Below are 13,942 nucleotides of genomic sequence, written 5' to 3'. Positions count from 1 at the left end.
CCCATACCATTTAATTTAGACTTGAAAGTCCTCACCCGTATTTCTGAATTTGATTGTGAATTTGATCATCTGTCAGTCCCTCTGAACTGTCTTTTAGACTCGTTTTTCTTTCCTCTCCCTGTTTATGAGTTGATGTTTTTTAACAAACTTGTCAATCACAAATGTTTCCAGCTGTAACAGGTGAGAAAACTCCCGCGCTGCCAAATGAATAATGTCTCCACATCAGATCCACTTTAAACCTAACAGGAGGCCTGTGCGTAAAACGTCCCCACTGATGCAGCGACTTACTTTAAAGCTCTCGTCTTTGGTTTATTATCATGCCGGTTTGATAATGTGATCAGATCGTTTTGTTCCGTCCACAACATAAAGAATCACGCTGTAAACTGAGACGGCGGTAGCAGTTTTTAGTTAATTGGACTCAAAGAGGCAAAATCAAAAAGGCTTGGGGTGATTCAGTGTTTGAGTCATAAACTGGGTTTAAGAACGTGAGGCTGAAGACACGTGGTGAAGTTCATCAGAAACAGATTTATTGATTCAACAGAAGAGTGGGACAAGGCTTAAATGTGTGTGTGTGTGTGTGTGTGTGTGTGTGGTGCAGTGAGAGGATCGGCTCCTCGCCTCCTTCTTTCCGCCCGCTGCGCTTTTCACGCACAAGCGGAGCTCCGACCGTCTCTCCACGGACGGACTCACGGCGAGGCGCGCGCAGGATGGAGTCCAGGAACTCGAGTCGTCAAGACGAGAGTCCAGAAATATCCGAAGTTGCTCATCTAAACGCGTGCGCGCGCAGTTATCATCTGCCTCGCACGCGCGCGTGACGAGCCACCCACCTCTCAGAAAAATCAGCAGTTAATGTCAAACTTTCATGTTCCAAACTTGCATGTTGCGTTAGCTGGGGTGGGGGTGTCAGAATTCAGATAATGTCTTAGTTGGGAGGTGGAGTCGATTTAATTCCGAACTCGTCACTTTTCAAAAAGTCCAAAATGTTGTCATTTAAATAATTTTTTTTCTCCTCTTTTTTTTTTCTTTTTTCTTCTTTTTCCATGATTACCTCAGCGCAGAGAGGCAGCTGCAAAGCGCCTTTACGCACGCTGGTTTCTGACTCAGGGCCGTCTGTCTGCTGGGCTTTATGGTTTTGAAATTAGAAAACAGAGCTCTACAAAAGAAATGCTTTTTTTTCCTGAGAAAAAAAACGAGCAAAGTGGCTGGTAAATACAGAAGAGCTAAAAAGGAGATAAGAAGGTCCTCAAATCTGTCCACAGTCTCAATAAAAGTCTGTTTAAATCCTCTTCTAAGCAATCTTTTATGACAATATTTCCAAAATTGTGTTATGTGTTATTGTGCAAAATATGTTTTAATAACATTCAGATTTGCCTACAAATACAACTGAAACACAATACTTTTTCAACAAAAAAAGGCACAGATGTTCAAATTGATTCTTTAACTAATTGTCAAAGATGGGAAATTTGGAGTTGAACAGTTAAAATGAGACTCAAACCTTTCTTCTAAAAATTGAATATTTGTATTTTATTTTAAAATCTCTATTTCTGCCACTTTTTACTGTTTTTATATTAGCTGTATGCCTTGCCTCTATTTGTGTCCAAAACAAAAACTAAAGCTTTATTAAAAAAAATCTGCATTTCCCTGATATCCGAAGGAGCTCTGTAGGCAGCTTCCATGAGCTGAATTTACTTTATCATACAAAATAAAGGAAACTTTTGAACTGAAATATAGGAAGAAAACATTAAGGTATGGGGGGTGATTCTGCTCAAGTAATTCTAAAAGTTACAAACTCCCACCAAAAACAAGCAGATGTATGATGAGAGGAGCTGGGAAAAGATGGAGTGGAGGTGTTCCTTTCTTTCCTCCCTCTCTTCCCTTTCCTCCCTCTTGCCTCCCTTGTTGGGTGTGCTGCGGAGCAAGCAGGGTTGAGAGGGCAAGTGCTGACCAGCCCTCTTTCTTTCTCTGTCTGCTGTTACTAGGTCAACGCACACACACACACACACACACACACACACACACACACCTCTCCTTGTGGTCAGTGTTGCCACCAGGGAGAGGGGTAATTTAAGCCCTCCTTGATGCAGCCTATTCATCACTGTCCGCTGCTCCGTGCTTCAAAATTAAAGTCTGATCTACAAAGTTGGACTGAAATGAGATAAAAATTGCCAGAGGTCACCGAGGGCTGGGCGAGTCAAAACACAACCAGCTGAGCCGATGGAAGGAGTTCATTTTAATACTTTTGTTGTTGTTTTGACTAATGTTGGGCGTAATACTGAACATTTTGGGGAAACAAAAGTCAAAATACTTGAGCGAATCGTTAGAAATGAGCTGCTTTAGCGTGTTGGACTGGACATTACAGAGGTCTGAATCAATCCAAGTATACAAAGATTTTTATAAAATGACTTAAATGGGAAAAAAAAAGGTTTCATAAGTCAAAACCCTTAAATGATCAACAACAAATGCATAGTATATTATCCAAATTACTCAATATGAAAGCAAGAAAAAGGGAAAAAAAACAGTAAGTCTAGGATAGTGTTTGTTTTATTTACCCATTATACAAAATTAATTGTCAATATAAGTCAGATTTAAATGTATACGCTCTATGCATAGCTGCTTGTCTTCTACTGCTTTTACTCCTGAGATCAATTATAAATGAGGCCATTTTCTTAATTTTCTGACTTGAAACATTAAAGACCATAAAGGACGTAAAATTCCAAAATCATCTTTTTTTTTATTAATTAGTACACAGCAAATGTTTTATGTTTGCTCTCTGGCCCATGCTTTACATGCAGTATTTTGGGGTTGTGACACACCAAGACCAGACAGAGCATGTGAAAGTGCCTCGAATTTAACCTAATTTTACAGTTGAGTGCCTCAGACCCAAACAGAAAGGACGTGTCTTACAGACTTTTTGAAACTTATAATCAGTTCAAGTCGCTTTTTTTTTTTTTCAAAATTAGCGAAGGCCATCAGCAAATCCTAAGCACGTGTTTTCCTCGTGTGTTTATCCTCCTTACACCGTGTATCTGTTGGATTTTGCAAGGAAAACGAGGCTTTAAAAGGCAGCAAAGTGGAAACTGGCTTCCTTCGGCTTTTGGAGGGCATAACGCTGAAATGAGCAAATCAGAGCACAATCATTTGCAAGATAAAGTTTCTCTTCTTATCCAAACAAAACTGTGAACCACAACATTGCTCCCCAAGCTTGTAATGAGCCACGCTGTAAAAAAAAAAAAAAAGAAAAAGAAAAAATAATCATAAACTGCAAAGTAAATTTACAGACCCAGATATTTTTAGAAGGAGTGGCTATTTCAGAGGAAATGTTTGTGTCTCATGTCTGAGGAAAGGTCTGATGAGTTGCCCTGTTTATCAGCGTACAGTATGACGGCGCACTGCTGGGTGAGTCACTGCTTCCTCCTTGCTGCAAATGTGTGCGTGTGTTTTATGCAAAAGTGTGTGTGTGTGTGCGGAAGCCACGCTGACAGCTGCAGCTCATTACAGGCACTATTACTGATGGGGACTGCTGGGGGAAATTCCTTCTTCCACTGAGCAAACCAGCCTGTTTACCACACACATGCAGACACACAAACATGCGCAGTCTTGATTATTCCTCAACGAGTGCTGCAACATCTGCACCTGAAACATAGAATGAAACAAACATTCACCAAGCATTTATTCCTTAGCTGTTATTTTTCCCCCTTTCTCTTTTTAAACATGAGGGAAAACGGAAGCTTCTGTCAGAAGGAGGTGGGACACATGATGTCCTCCCAGTTGGTGGAGAATGAAAGACATCCTGTGGATTCGACATGAAGCGTACATAGGGTCCTGGAGGTAAGAGTGTGTGTAAAAACGCAGCCACAGCCACAGGGTGAGCTCTCTAAAGAGGAGATGAGATCACCGGAGCACCCAAAGCCCTGCTGTACTGATGAACCCCCCCCATACACACACACAGAGCCACAAAGTATACAGTGTCCAGTGACGTTAAGGAGAGGGCTGAAAGCCAGACGCACATGTGCTAGAGTCATTAGGGAAGACTTCATAGCTACACTTCAGGCCACTACACTCCATTACTGCACTTCATTGGTTACACTGTTCGAAAACAGCGGTTTCTCAAAGTCAGTTTCAGGGACCACCAGGGATCCTTCTTTAAATTCAGCAAATCAGAATATGAGGCCAGTTACCTGGTGTATTCTGAGCATCATTTTGCAAAAAATACAGAGACTTTTTTTTTTACATGAATAAAACGTCACATTTATCTGATCATATACCACAACTACACAGGATGGAAGAACAACAATATAAAATTCTGTATTTTTTACTTTTGTAAACTAATTCAGCCAAACAAACAACTAAATAAATGTGATCACAGTACACTCCATCTTGTGATGTATGCATTACATTAGCCTTTATTTATAATAATTAAGTTGGTTTGCTCCTGGTTGTTTTGTCATATGGTTTGTCCAGCGGTGCTTGAGGCTCTGCTGAATTAAATTCAGTAAAGTTTCTGCTTTTTCAGTTTGAAGCAAATGCAATTTAATCCTGATTTAGCTCGTTTCTCAGATTAAATTTATTTATTTATTTTTACAACATCTTGTTCATATTCAAATAATTTCTTATGTCAACTGGTCTCTGAGCCACACCTGCTGTTAAACCAGTTGTTCTACACCAAAGTCCTTTTTAGACTGCATGATAATGTGATGATTGGCAAAGTCATCAATCAGCAAGAAAATCTCAAATCTGAATACTAATTGACCTGGGCTTTTCTGTCTTGAGTTTTTGTGTTTTGTTCCTCTTCACACAAGATGACACTAACACAATCTGTCAGACCATAGCTGGATTCTGGCAAATTTGGAAAACCTCCTTCAATGCGAATGTATTTAGGATGCCGCTAAGCTCTTGGTACTTGTGAAACAACTTTTTTCCTGCTATTTTCCACATCCCACAGATGGTCTCCCACATCCTTACCATGTTCTATTTACTGCACTAGTACAACTCTCTACAACCACCAATGTCATGTCTACACTATGTTCTATGTCCTTGTCACAATCACAGTCATACCATAGGCATGAGGCCAGTGTGGTTAGTCCTGATTCAACTTCTCAATGACCAAGCCATGCCATTGCAACCAAGCTCTACATCATGGATGTGCTGCCACCACGATGATAAACCCCAATGCCCCGCTACAAACGTTTTGTGCATGCTCGAAATCATAGTGGACCTATCACATTATATCATTGCATATTGGGCAGACCTCTGCATAATGCATTTTTTTTATGTTGTAGGGAACTCAACATCAAGTGTGAAAGAAGCCTCAGATATATAGACAGTCAGAAAGAAAGAAAAAAAGAGAAAAAAAAACAAAAGAAAGAAAGAAAGAAAGACTGCTTTCTGTGATTTAGGCTGATATGTTTTATGCCCTGATAAAACATTGTAATTGTATGACGTTAGTTTTGTTTGTTAACTGTGTATGTGCTTTTCTCTACATATTTACAGTATTTGAGTATTAGTTGTAGTTTTGAAATTACAGGGCACCGGAAGGTTAAAGGTTGGGCTCAACCAGAGCAAATACTCTGCACATTTTGTGGGATTCCATTTGTTACCATCATAAGGGAGACATGTTTGTCCTCAAAGCGTCTGCAAAGTCATCAGTCACTTTTCATTTGTTTTGCCTTTGATTTCAGCTCGTGGGCAACTAAACATGTTGGAAGGAAGGATTAAGAAAGAGTAGTAAAAAAGTCACTTTGGTCTTCATGACATGATTTGTTCTTAATTTAACCAAAATGAAGGAAATTTAAGTAAATCAAGGTTGATATGATTAACACAACCAACCAAGTAAAACCTTGGCATTTCAGTTTTGCAAAAAAAACATTTAATTTTAACTTTACTTAGTTTTGCAAGAACTTCCAAGAGCTTTCGCCAAACGCTAACAGTTGGACATTTAAGGGATTGCAGTAGAATAGCAAACAGATCTTTGGGGAATTAGGGTCTAACTCTATTTAACATTTTAAATTTTTACTTAATTTGTTTCATTAGAGACTTTTGTTTTGTTCTTCTTTTTTTCAGCAATACATCTGCTAAGATTGTGGCATCAAATATATTGTCATGACATTGATTAATCAAGATTTAATTAAGGTGTTTTAAAACTTCTTGTGGTTCTCACAAGATGCAAATTTACAAAATAGAAATTCCACTAAAATTCTTTCACCCAAAGAAGTTAAAATGAAAAATGTATGTGACTGAGAAATAACATCAATATACACATTTCTAATTTTAATCAATTAAAATGGGGACAATTTGCTGTGGTGCTACTTTCGATTTAGATTTCTGACCGTCCTAAACAGGAGTTGTAATTACCAATAAATCTTCTATTTGTCATGCCTAAAATGCCTAAACAAATTGCCTAAAATACAGTTAATTTGCATGAGATAAGTTGCCCATTTTCATGAAACAATTCTTTGAAAATAGTTAACATGTCTGTAGTCCTAATAAATAAAAGAAAAGAAAAACCTAAAATACATATAATAGTTCAATTACCTAAACTGTACATGCATGTTTCTTCTTTCCACAATCTCAACATAAACTCATACCGACTTCACACTGAGCCGGAACTCATATTATTCTCCTGCACACACAATAGTTAGGATACTGTGGTAAATACAGGCTCCTCGGGCTGCAGTGGCCAGAGTTTCTCCGTTACAAACTGGCAGCTCTGTGCCCTTGAGCCTTGTGAAGATGCCAACCGAGTCGACATTCACGTTGGAATCATGTCTGCTCCACGCCTGTCTGAATTAGCTCTTCGCTGCAGGGGCTAAAGCGGCCAACAGTGTGCCCTACCTCGAGGGAGGCGGGAGGAGGGGGGTCAATATGCTCAAATGATTTTCCACTTCTGCGGAGAGCGAGTCGTTGTAGCTTTAGGACATTTAGTGACACAGATGATTTTTTCAATATGTCTCCTGCTACTCAAACACTGAGCTGCGGAGTTGTGTGTGCTGGAGGTGACTGATGGTCAAGGAAACACAAAGTGGTTTGTGTGACATTAAACAGATGCTGACCAGCAGATCAACATGATCAGTCCTCTGAGGTTTTGGTCTCTTACAGGGATAAACTGGGTTCCATAAGAGGTGTGTCTGTGTGTGTGTGTGTGTGTGTGTGTGTGCGGGCATGCATCTCTGCAGTCCAAAGGAGTTTGTAAAGGCTTTCTCTCTGAAGTGTCAACCCCCCCTGTGAGAGGATCAAGTGCTAAGCTGAGGAATCAGAAGCTCAGTGTCTGGTGTGTGTGTGTGTGTGTGTGTGTGTGTGTCTCCTACAGCCCATATTTGTGGTTTTAGGGACTGAGGAAGTGATATATCCCTTTTATCTGTTACTGTGGCTGACCGCAATCCTGACCGGAGTCACCTCTTGAAGCTAAATTCACACACTCAAAAGATGGATCAGAGTGTGTTTGTGTGTGTTGAGATGTCCTGAGGTTCATCAGAGAGCTGGGCCTTTCCCCTTTGGGGGGAGCACAGAGTTGAAAGGTCAAACACACATGTGGGGGGTCAGTGAGCAGCCTAGCAAGCGGAACAGAAACACACAGATCGCTTACACTGTGTGCACGTGTGTGTGTGTGTGTGTGTGTCAGGGAGAACGGCAAATGGAAACATTTACTGAAAAGGGGTTAAGCATTAAAACACAGAACTGTATTTATATTGTTCAGCAGTACAGCATGAGATGCCTTAAAAAAGCTATCCTGCATTCATTATTAGCTTTAAAATGTGACCCAAATCACAGTTTCATTTTAGGATATTCACTGTTCTGACTGACCCACATCCCACATGCAGAGGTGCCATGGCATGAGCTGTAACGATGATTTCCCTTTGCTGCATTTTTTGTTTTTCTATGTGACGATAAAAAAGGAGGAAAGCATCATTTTAATATTCTTTACAGCCTTTTTTACTTGATGTCATTCTCTGGATCAGCATTTTCAAATTTTATTGGAATTGTTAGAAAAACAATCCTATTTAAGAGCATAAGCTCTATATTGTAAATCAGTGTTTGTGGTAGGTTTTGAACCCACCAAAGTGAGGTTTTAAACAAAACAAAACAAAACAAAACAACAATTAAAAACGGCAAAAGAGAATTAGGATTTTTATTTAGATATTCTAGTTTTCCCATTTACAATTTTATTTAACTAAACAACTGCGATGAAATAGAACAACTAAAATTAATCCATTAATTTAAATTGTTTTTGAAAATCTATGTATTAAGTATATATTTTTATTGATTTGTTTTCAATTAAAATATGATGTGATGCTGACTAGGGAAACTGAGATTCTGTTTACTTATGAACGATTGGTCACAAGACTGTAAAAAATATATCTGCTGTAGTTTCCATGCCAGCTCAGTAGCTGGCGCTGTGACTTTTACATTTCAATGGTGTGCATGTGCACACAGACACTTCAGTGTCAAACAGTTGTCAAGCACTTACATCCAAAATGGCAAGTACCTGTACATTTTAGGTTTGGGTGCTGTCTTAGATGCTCTGATGAATTGAAAAGAGGGACCATCACAAACAGAACTCTAGTGTCGGCCATTGTTGTTGATCTACTTGCGCAAGTGCAAAAAACAACTAACCGCTTCTGTCCATAGTGCTCATGTTCGATTTGTCACAGATGCCAGGTGTTTCCTAAAACTTCTATTCTGAGACCTTGATTCAAAAATTACTCATGTTTGAGTTTAAATATCTAACTGAATGACAACGTTTTCAGAAGGAGTATCAGGATACTGATCAGGAGTGAATAAGGCCAATAATGTTCTAATAACCTGCTGAATAAAATACTGACTTAGTATTTTAATGAAGCAAACTGGAAAAGAGTAATGTACTTGAGACAACGATATTTTGGATCCAGCAGCAAATAGCGGTATGACCCTTTTAGACACTTCTCAATTGGGTTGATGTATGACAACGACTAACTGTGCATGCTTTAAGGTTGAATAAAATCTAGATTTTGCAGCTGCATAAGTTGAAGAGACTTTCTATAAAACAACTTGTCTCACTGACATAGTGACACTGCAAATGTTGCATAATAATTGGTGTAATATTAATAAAAATAATCAAAGAGACATGTCCACACAGTTTTGCTCTTTTAATTATACAATTTTTTACCTTTTTTCCTTTCTTAATTTATAAAACACTCAAAGTTCATCCCCATCAACCTATGCAGCAGAGACGAAAGTATGACTTTGATTTCCACTTGGGACAAGGTGAATGTCTTTGCTAGGAATAGAGATGTACTTTTGATGTGATTTTATGGCTTCTAAGGTATAATACCATGGTTTATGATGTTGGAATAGGAGGTGGTGCATGTCAGATGGCGGTGAAGCTACCTGACAACACAGAACGAAATGTGTTAAAAGCCAAACCATGTTTGTCATCAAGGTTTTACAGTTATGCTCTAAACTACAGCAGGACGCTGTGTTTCTCAGACAGTTCATGATCACAACCTCATCTCGTGCTTTTTATTCTCCTTACTCTGTGTTTTGCAGGTTGATGAAAAGACACGCAGAATCATTCATTGATCCAGCATTGTGGACATAAAACGGAACCGACACAGAGCCAGGGTATGAGACCTTTTTTTTTAAAAAAAAAAATATATAAATAACACCTTTGGAACGGACCAGACAGCAGACACCTTAAGTAGAAGGTCCACTCATCTGCTTTCGCATCACCCATCAGTTAGTCCCCCACACATGTGCACACTTCACTCTACATCAGCCATCACTTTGTCGGACAGACACGTAAATGTACGTCTTCACACTCACGCAGAGACCAACTTTCCTCCGTCTCACATCAGATTACCCCAGATTCACACATCTGCACACACAAATCATCACACATCAGCTATATCTGAAGGAGAGAAGAGTCTGTTGGCAGCAGGAGGGCTTGATGGGGCAGAAGAGGAAGTACACAGGAAGTACATTAGTTATCACTCCTCTGTCTTCTCCACCTTTTCACTTCTTATCACCACCCGGCGTCTCAAATGCTGGATGAGCTACAACTCCTTCCCATTCCACTGCTGTCCTTTCCTCTTTCCATGTTGCTCTTTCTAACACACATGCCTTTAAAAATGACTTTGGTGCTCCATTATAATGTCGGGCCTTGGGATCCAGATGACACTTAGAAAGCTGCAGAGGCTGCAAGACAACCGGTTGAAATATTTAAATAAAATATGGCCGGGTATAAGAGGTGAAAAGAGGAAGGGGAATAAACTATGGCAGGAAAAAAAAAGAGTCGAAGACAAAAGGGAAGCAGGGTGACATTATTAAGATGTTGAGCAGAAAGTAAAGAATTTCTCTTCCACGGGGAATCGGCTTTTACCTACATATAGATTAAAAAGATAACTTGTATATACTGCAGTGAGTTTCACACCCTCTCTACAGTACTCTGAATATATATATATATATATATATATATATAGACATTCAGACATTTTTAAAGTATATATATATATATATATACTGTAAAAAATGTCTAAGCAGATATTTTTTTTAAAACACTACAATACCCATGCCACACCACTAGGTGGGAAGAACATCCACATTAACAGCAAAATACAGAAAAAGTACATTCTTAGCTTGGCTAAAGGCTTTCCTAAAAGTCTCCCCCCCACCCTCACTTGGACCGCACACGATCAAAGTTTAATGATGACATGATCAAGATAAAGCGAGACAGACATAGGGAAGGAAAAAAAGAAAACAAACAAAAAAACAACAACATTGTTGTGGTTTATAAGGCTCTAAGTAATACTGAGTATATGTAAAATAGCCTGCTATGTCAACATTTCTGAAAAGCTCTATCTCCTGTTCACATAAAATAAAATTGTGAAGCACTTTGGTCAACTACTGTTGTTTTAAATGTGCTATAAAAATAAAATTGACAATTGACATTGACACATGAATCCATCAAATGCTGAGTTTTGTTTTTCTTTTCTTTTTAATTGATACTATGAGAAGCACTTTTAAGATTCTTTTTCCCACCAAAACCTCTGCTTTCAGGATCTCTCTCTCTCTCTCTCTCTCTCTCTCTCTCTCCATACTTGGGTAGTTGTGCCTACAGTCCACCCATTTAATGGGTCCAAAACACAAGTAAATATGAATGTAACCTAAAGCTTTAGATAAACGTTATTCCTAAATATGCGGAATGAGCTCAAGTATCTTACGTGATAAAATCATTAGCCGCATATATTAATACCAGACCTGTTTCTGGCCTCATTCGTTGTTGGGAATGGAGGCCAGCATGACACAATTAATTGCGGCTACCATATTGTATTTTGGAATCAAAGTCTGTGGACAAGATAAGCATGAAACAAGTAATTACGGCTACAAAGTATTAGAATAGAATGAATATTTGAACAAGCAGCACCAAGATAAAAACTATTTCACCAAGGGCAATATGTTCTGTTCATTTACGTGTAGGGGGTAAATAATCCTTCTTTTGGAAGCAAAATAAATTTGTTCATCATGTATGAATGTTCTTGTTTGACAATGCCGGTTTTAAAACACAAATTTTATATATTATGTCACACTAAAATCTGGGTAAATATCTAATAGTACTATGACCCTTAAAGCAGATCTAGTTGGTAATCGAATCAGTGGGGTTTATTATGTGGAAAATCAAATGCCTCGCTGCTCTTGTATGGGCCAAGAAAGCTAAGCAAAGCAGAAAATTTTCAAGTTTTGCCTAAAAAAAATAGAAACAATTTGTTTAGTCTCACAGACTCATAACACATCCAATAAGATATGAACAAAAGTCACAATGCATTATAGTTTACATATTTTATTTCATTAGTTTATTTTTATAATGGTACAAATGATTAAAAAAAATAAAACATTGTTAACAGATGGATAAAAAACAGTGCAGATTGAATAGGCCATGAATCACGTTTTTACAACTTGTTACACACTAAAAGAAGAAATATTCCACTATCAGGATGTCACTACTTTGCCATTTCAAAGCACAGTTTTTTCAAATGACCACATATATGATCTGAGTGATTAAACACATCCACCAGGTGTGCAAACATGTACAGCATTTGCTTAATTGAAAAGACATGAATCAGGTATAAGCACTACATGGATGAAACATCTGTGCAGGAATGGATTCGGCACATAGAGGTTCTTCCCACATTGCCTTGCAAATAAGGATAAATCCTTTGATGAAGATGAAACCTATGGCCAGATTCAAGTAGGTGAAGAGATGATGCCTAGACTGGAAATCCCATCGCCCCCCTACAGTCGTCGTAAATGTGTTGGAGATACTATTTATTTTGTGTTATTTTTTTAGAGTATTTATCTATGTAAATGTTTGCTGAGCTTACGGTCGTAAGAAAACTGGAATATATTTCGCTTGACTAGCAGGATTTTATGGTAAGAAATAAATCTTTGCATCATTCTGCAGCATGTTCTTGTGTGAATTTATTTTTGTACATTTTTCTCTATACCTCACTTACAGTAATTGTGAGGAAAGTTAAAGACCTAGAAGTAGTTTAGGTTTAGCACATCCTTGTGTAAATGGTTAAGAAAATAATTAAATTTTTTGAACAATGTGTGTTTGATGTGAACTTTTTTCCCCCATAAATTAGTGTGTTTTATTCTTTTTTTAAAGCAAAGTGCTTTATTTTTTGAAAAACAAAACAAAACAAAACAAAAAAAAACTGAGGTGTTCTGCTTATTGATTGTGTGATTCTGTTAATTGTGTGAAGTGTTTTGAAAAAAATAAAAAAAAGAACTAAAAATCAACTAAGTATAAGCAAACCCTTTTGTAAACACCTTGTTAAAATAAGTTGGACAATAAATAAATAAAATTGTTAGAAGAATCATATATATTATAACAAAAGTGTGTGGGTGAAATTATAAAAAAAGTATAACCTAGTTAAACATGCATTTAAGAGGTTATGCTATGTAACAAAAACTTTGCCAAAAAATAAATGAATTTAAAAACCACATACTTTAATGTGTTGGACTTTGCTACAATCACATATTGTAGTGTCTGCATTTAGGTAATGAATAACTTTCAAAAAAAAAATACACAAGTTACAAAAATATATATAAAACCAGTAATAATGATAATCCTTAAAATTTCCAAGTAGTTTGACTCTATTCCATTCAAAAGAAATTATAGAGCTGTTTTTAAAAAAAATCACACGTGTATAAGTGCCTTCAATTTAACAAATTCAGGTGCCCCGACTTGATGTGTAAATTCAAGATATTCTCAGCTTCATGGAACTGCTTACTAAAGGTGTGTGCATAAGTGTATGTCCCTACAATATGTAAGTTTGTGTGTGTGTGTGAGAGCGTGTGTGTGTGAGTATGTACGGGCACTCACATACTTACAGTGCATTCTACATCATTACATGTTACAGCACACATTTTATTGTTTTCCACAGGCTCTATATCACTGCCATCTGACGAAGTAACAAGCCCCTCATTCAGTACACTAAATACATTTATTTGAAGTACAAAAAAAAAATCATAATATTCTTATATTGCTGTACCTTGGATTATTTGAAAGAGGGAGAAGTCAATAAAAATAAACATTTGACAATAAGTGTGTGATGTCATTTGTATTTTACACTGTGTTTTACATAAAACTCTTTTACCTCGACTGGAGAGAGGTTGTTTTAGTATTTGCAAAAAAAAAAATCCTTGTTTAATTTTTACTAGGAAGTAATGCACCATTTATGAAACAAAGACAGAAAAATAAATAAATAAATAAATATATTAAGATAGATAGATAGATAGATAGATAGATAGATAGATAGATAGATAGATAGATAGATAGATAGATAGATAGATAGATAGATAGATAGATAGATAGATAGAGTTAATTCGATGTGTTCTTTGTTTTTCTAATTTTCTTCACTAGAATGAATTTAACACGCAGAAGTGAAAATGCTACCATTCAGTA

The 13,942-nt window shown here is 37.4% G+C and overlaps 1 long non-coding RNA gene across 2 annotated transcripts in view; it reads left to right on the top strand.

The window, feature by feature from the left end:
• LOC108237903 overlaps nucleotides 1–13,572 on the top strand; it is a 16,245-nt gene extending 2,673 nt beyond the window's left edge. The window contains exons 3-4 of one of the 2 annotated variants that reach the window (XR_001808658.3): nucleotides 9,523–9,597; nucleotides 12,130–13,572. This is a non-coding gene — a long non-coding RNA (uncharacterized LOC108237903). Of the gene's footprint in view, nucleotides 1–9,522; nucleotides 9,617–12,129 lie in introns of those variants that run through there. The other variant, XR_001808657.3, reaches the window with a different exon arrangement.
• The last annotated feature ends 370 nt before the right edge of the window (nucleotides 13,573–13,942 follow it).

Source organism: Kryptolebias marmoratus, linkage group LG15, assembly GCF_001649575.2.
Source record: "Kryptolebias marmoratus isolate JLee-2015 linkage group LG15, ASM164957v2, whole genome shotgun sequence".
Taxonomy (NCBI): Eukaryota; Metazoa; Chordata; class Actinopteri; order Cyprinodontiformes; family Rivulidae; genus Kryptolebias; species Kryptolebias marmoratus.
Note: the sequence above shows the minus strand (reverse complement) of the source record. Positions and strands in the feature narration are given on the sequence as shown.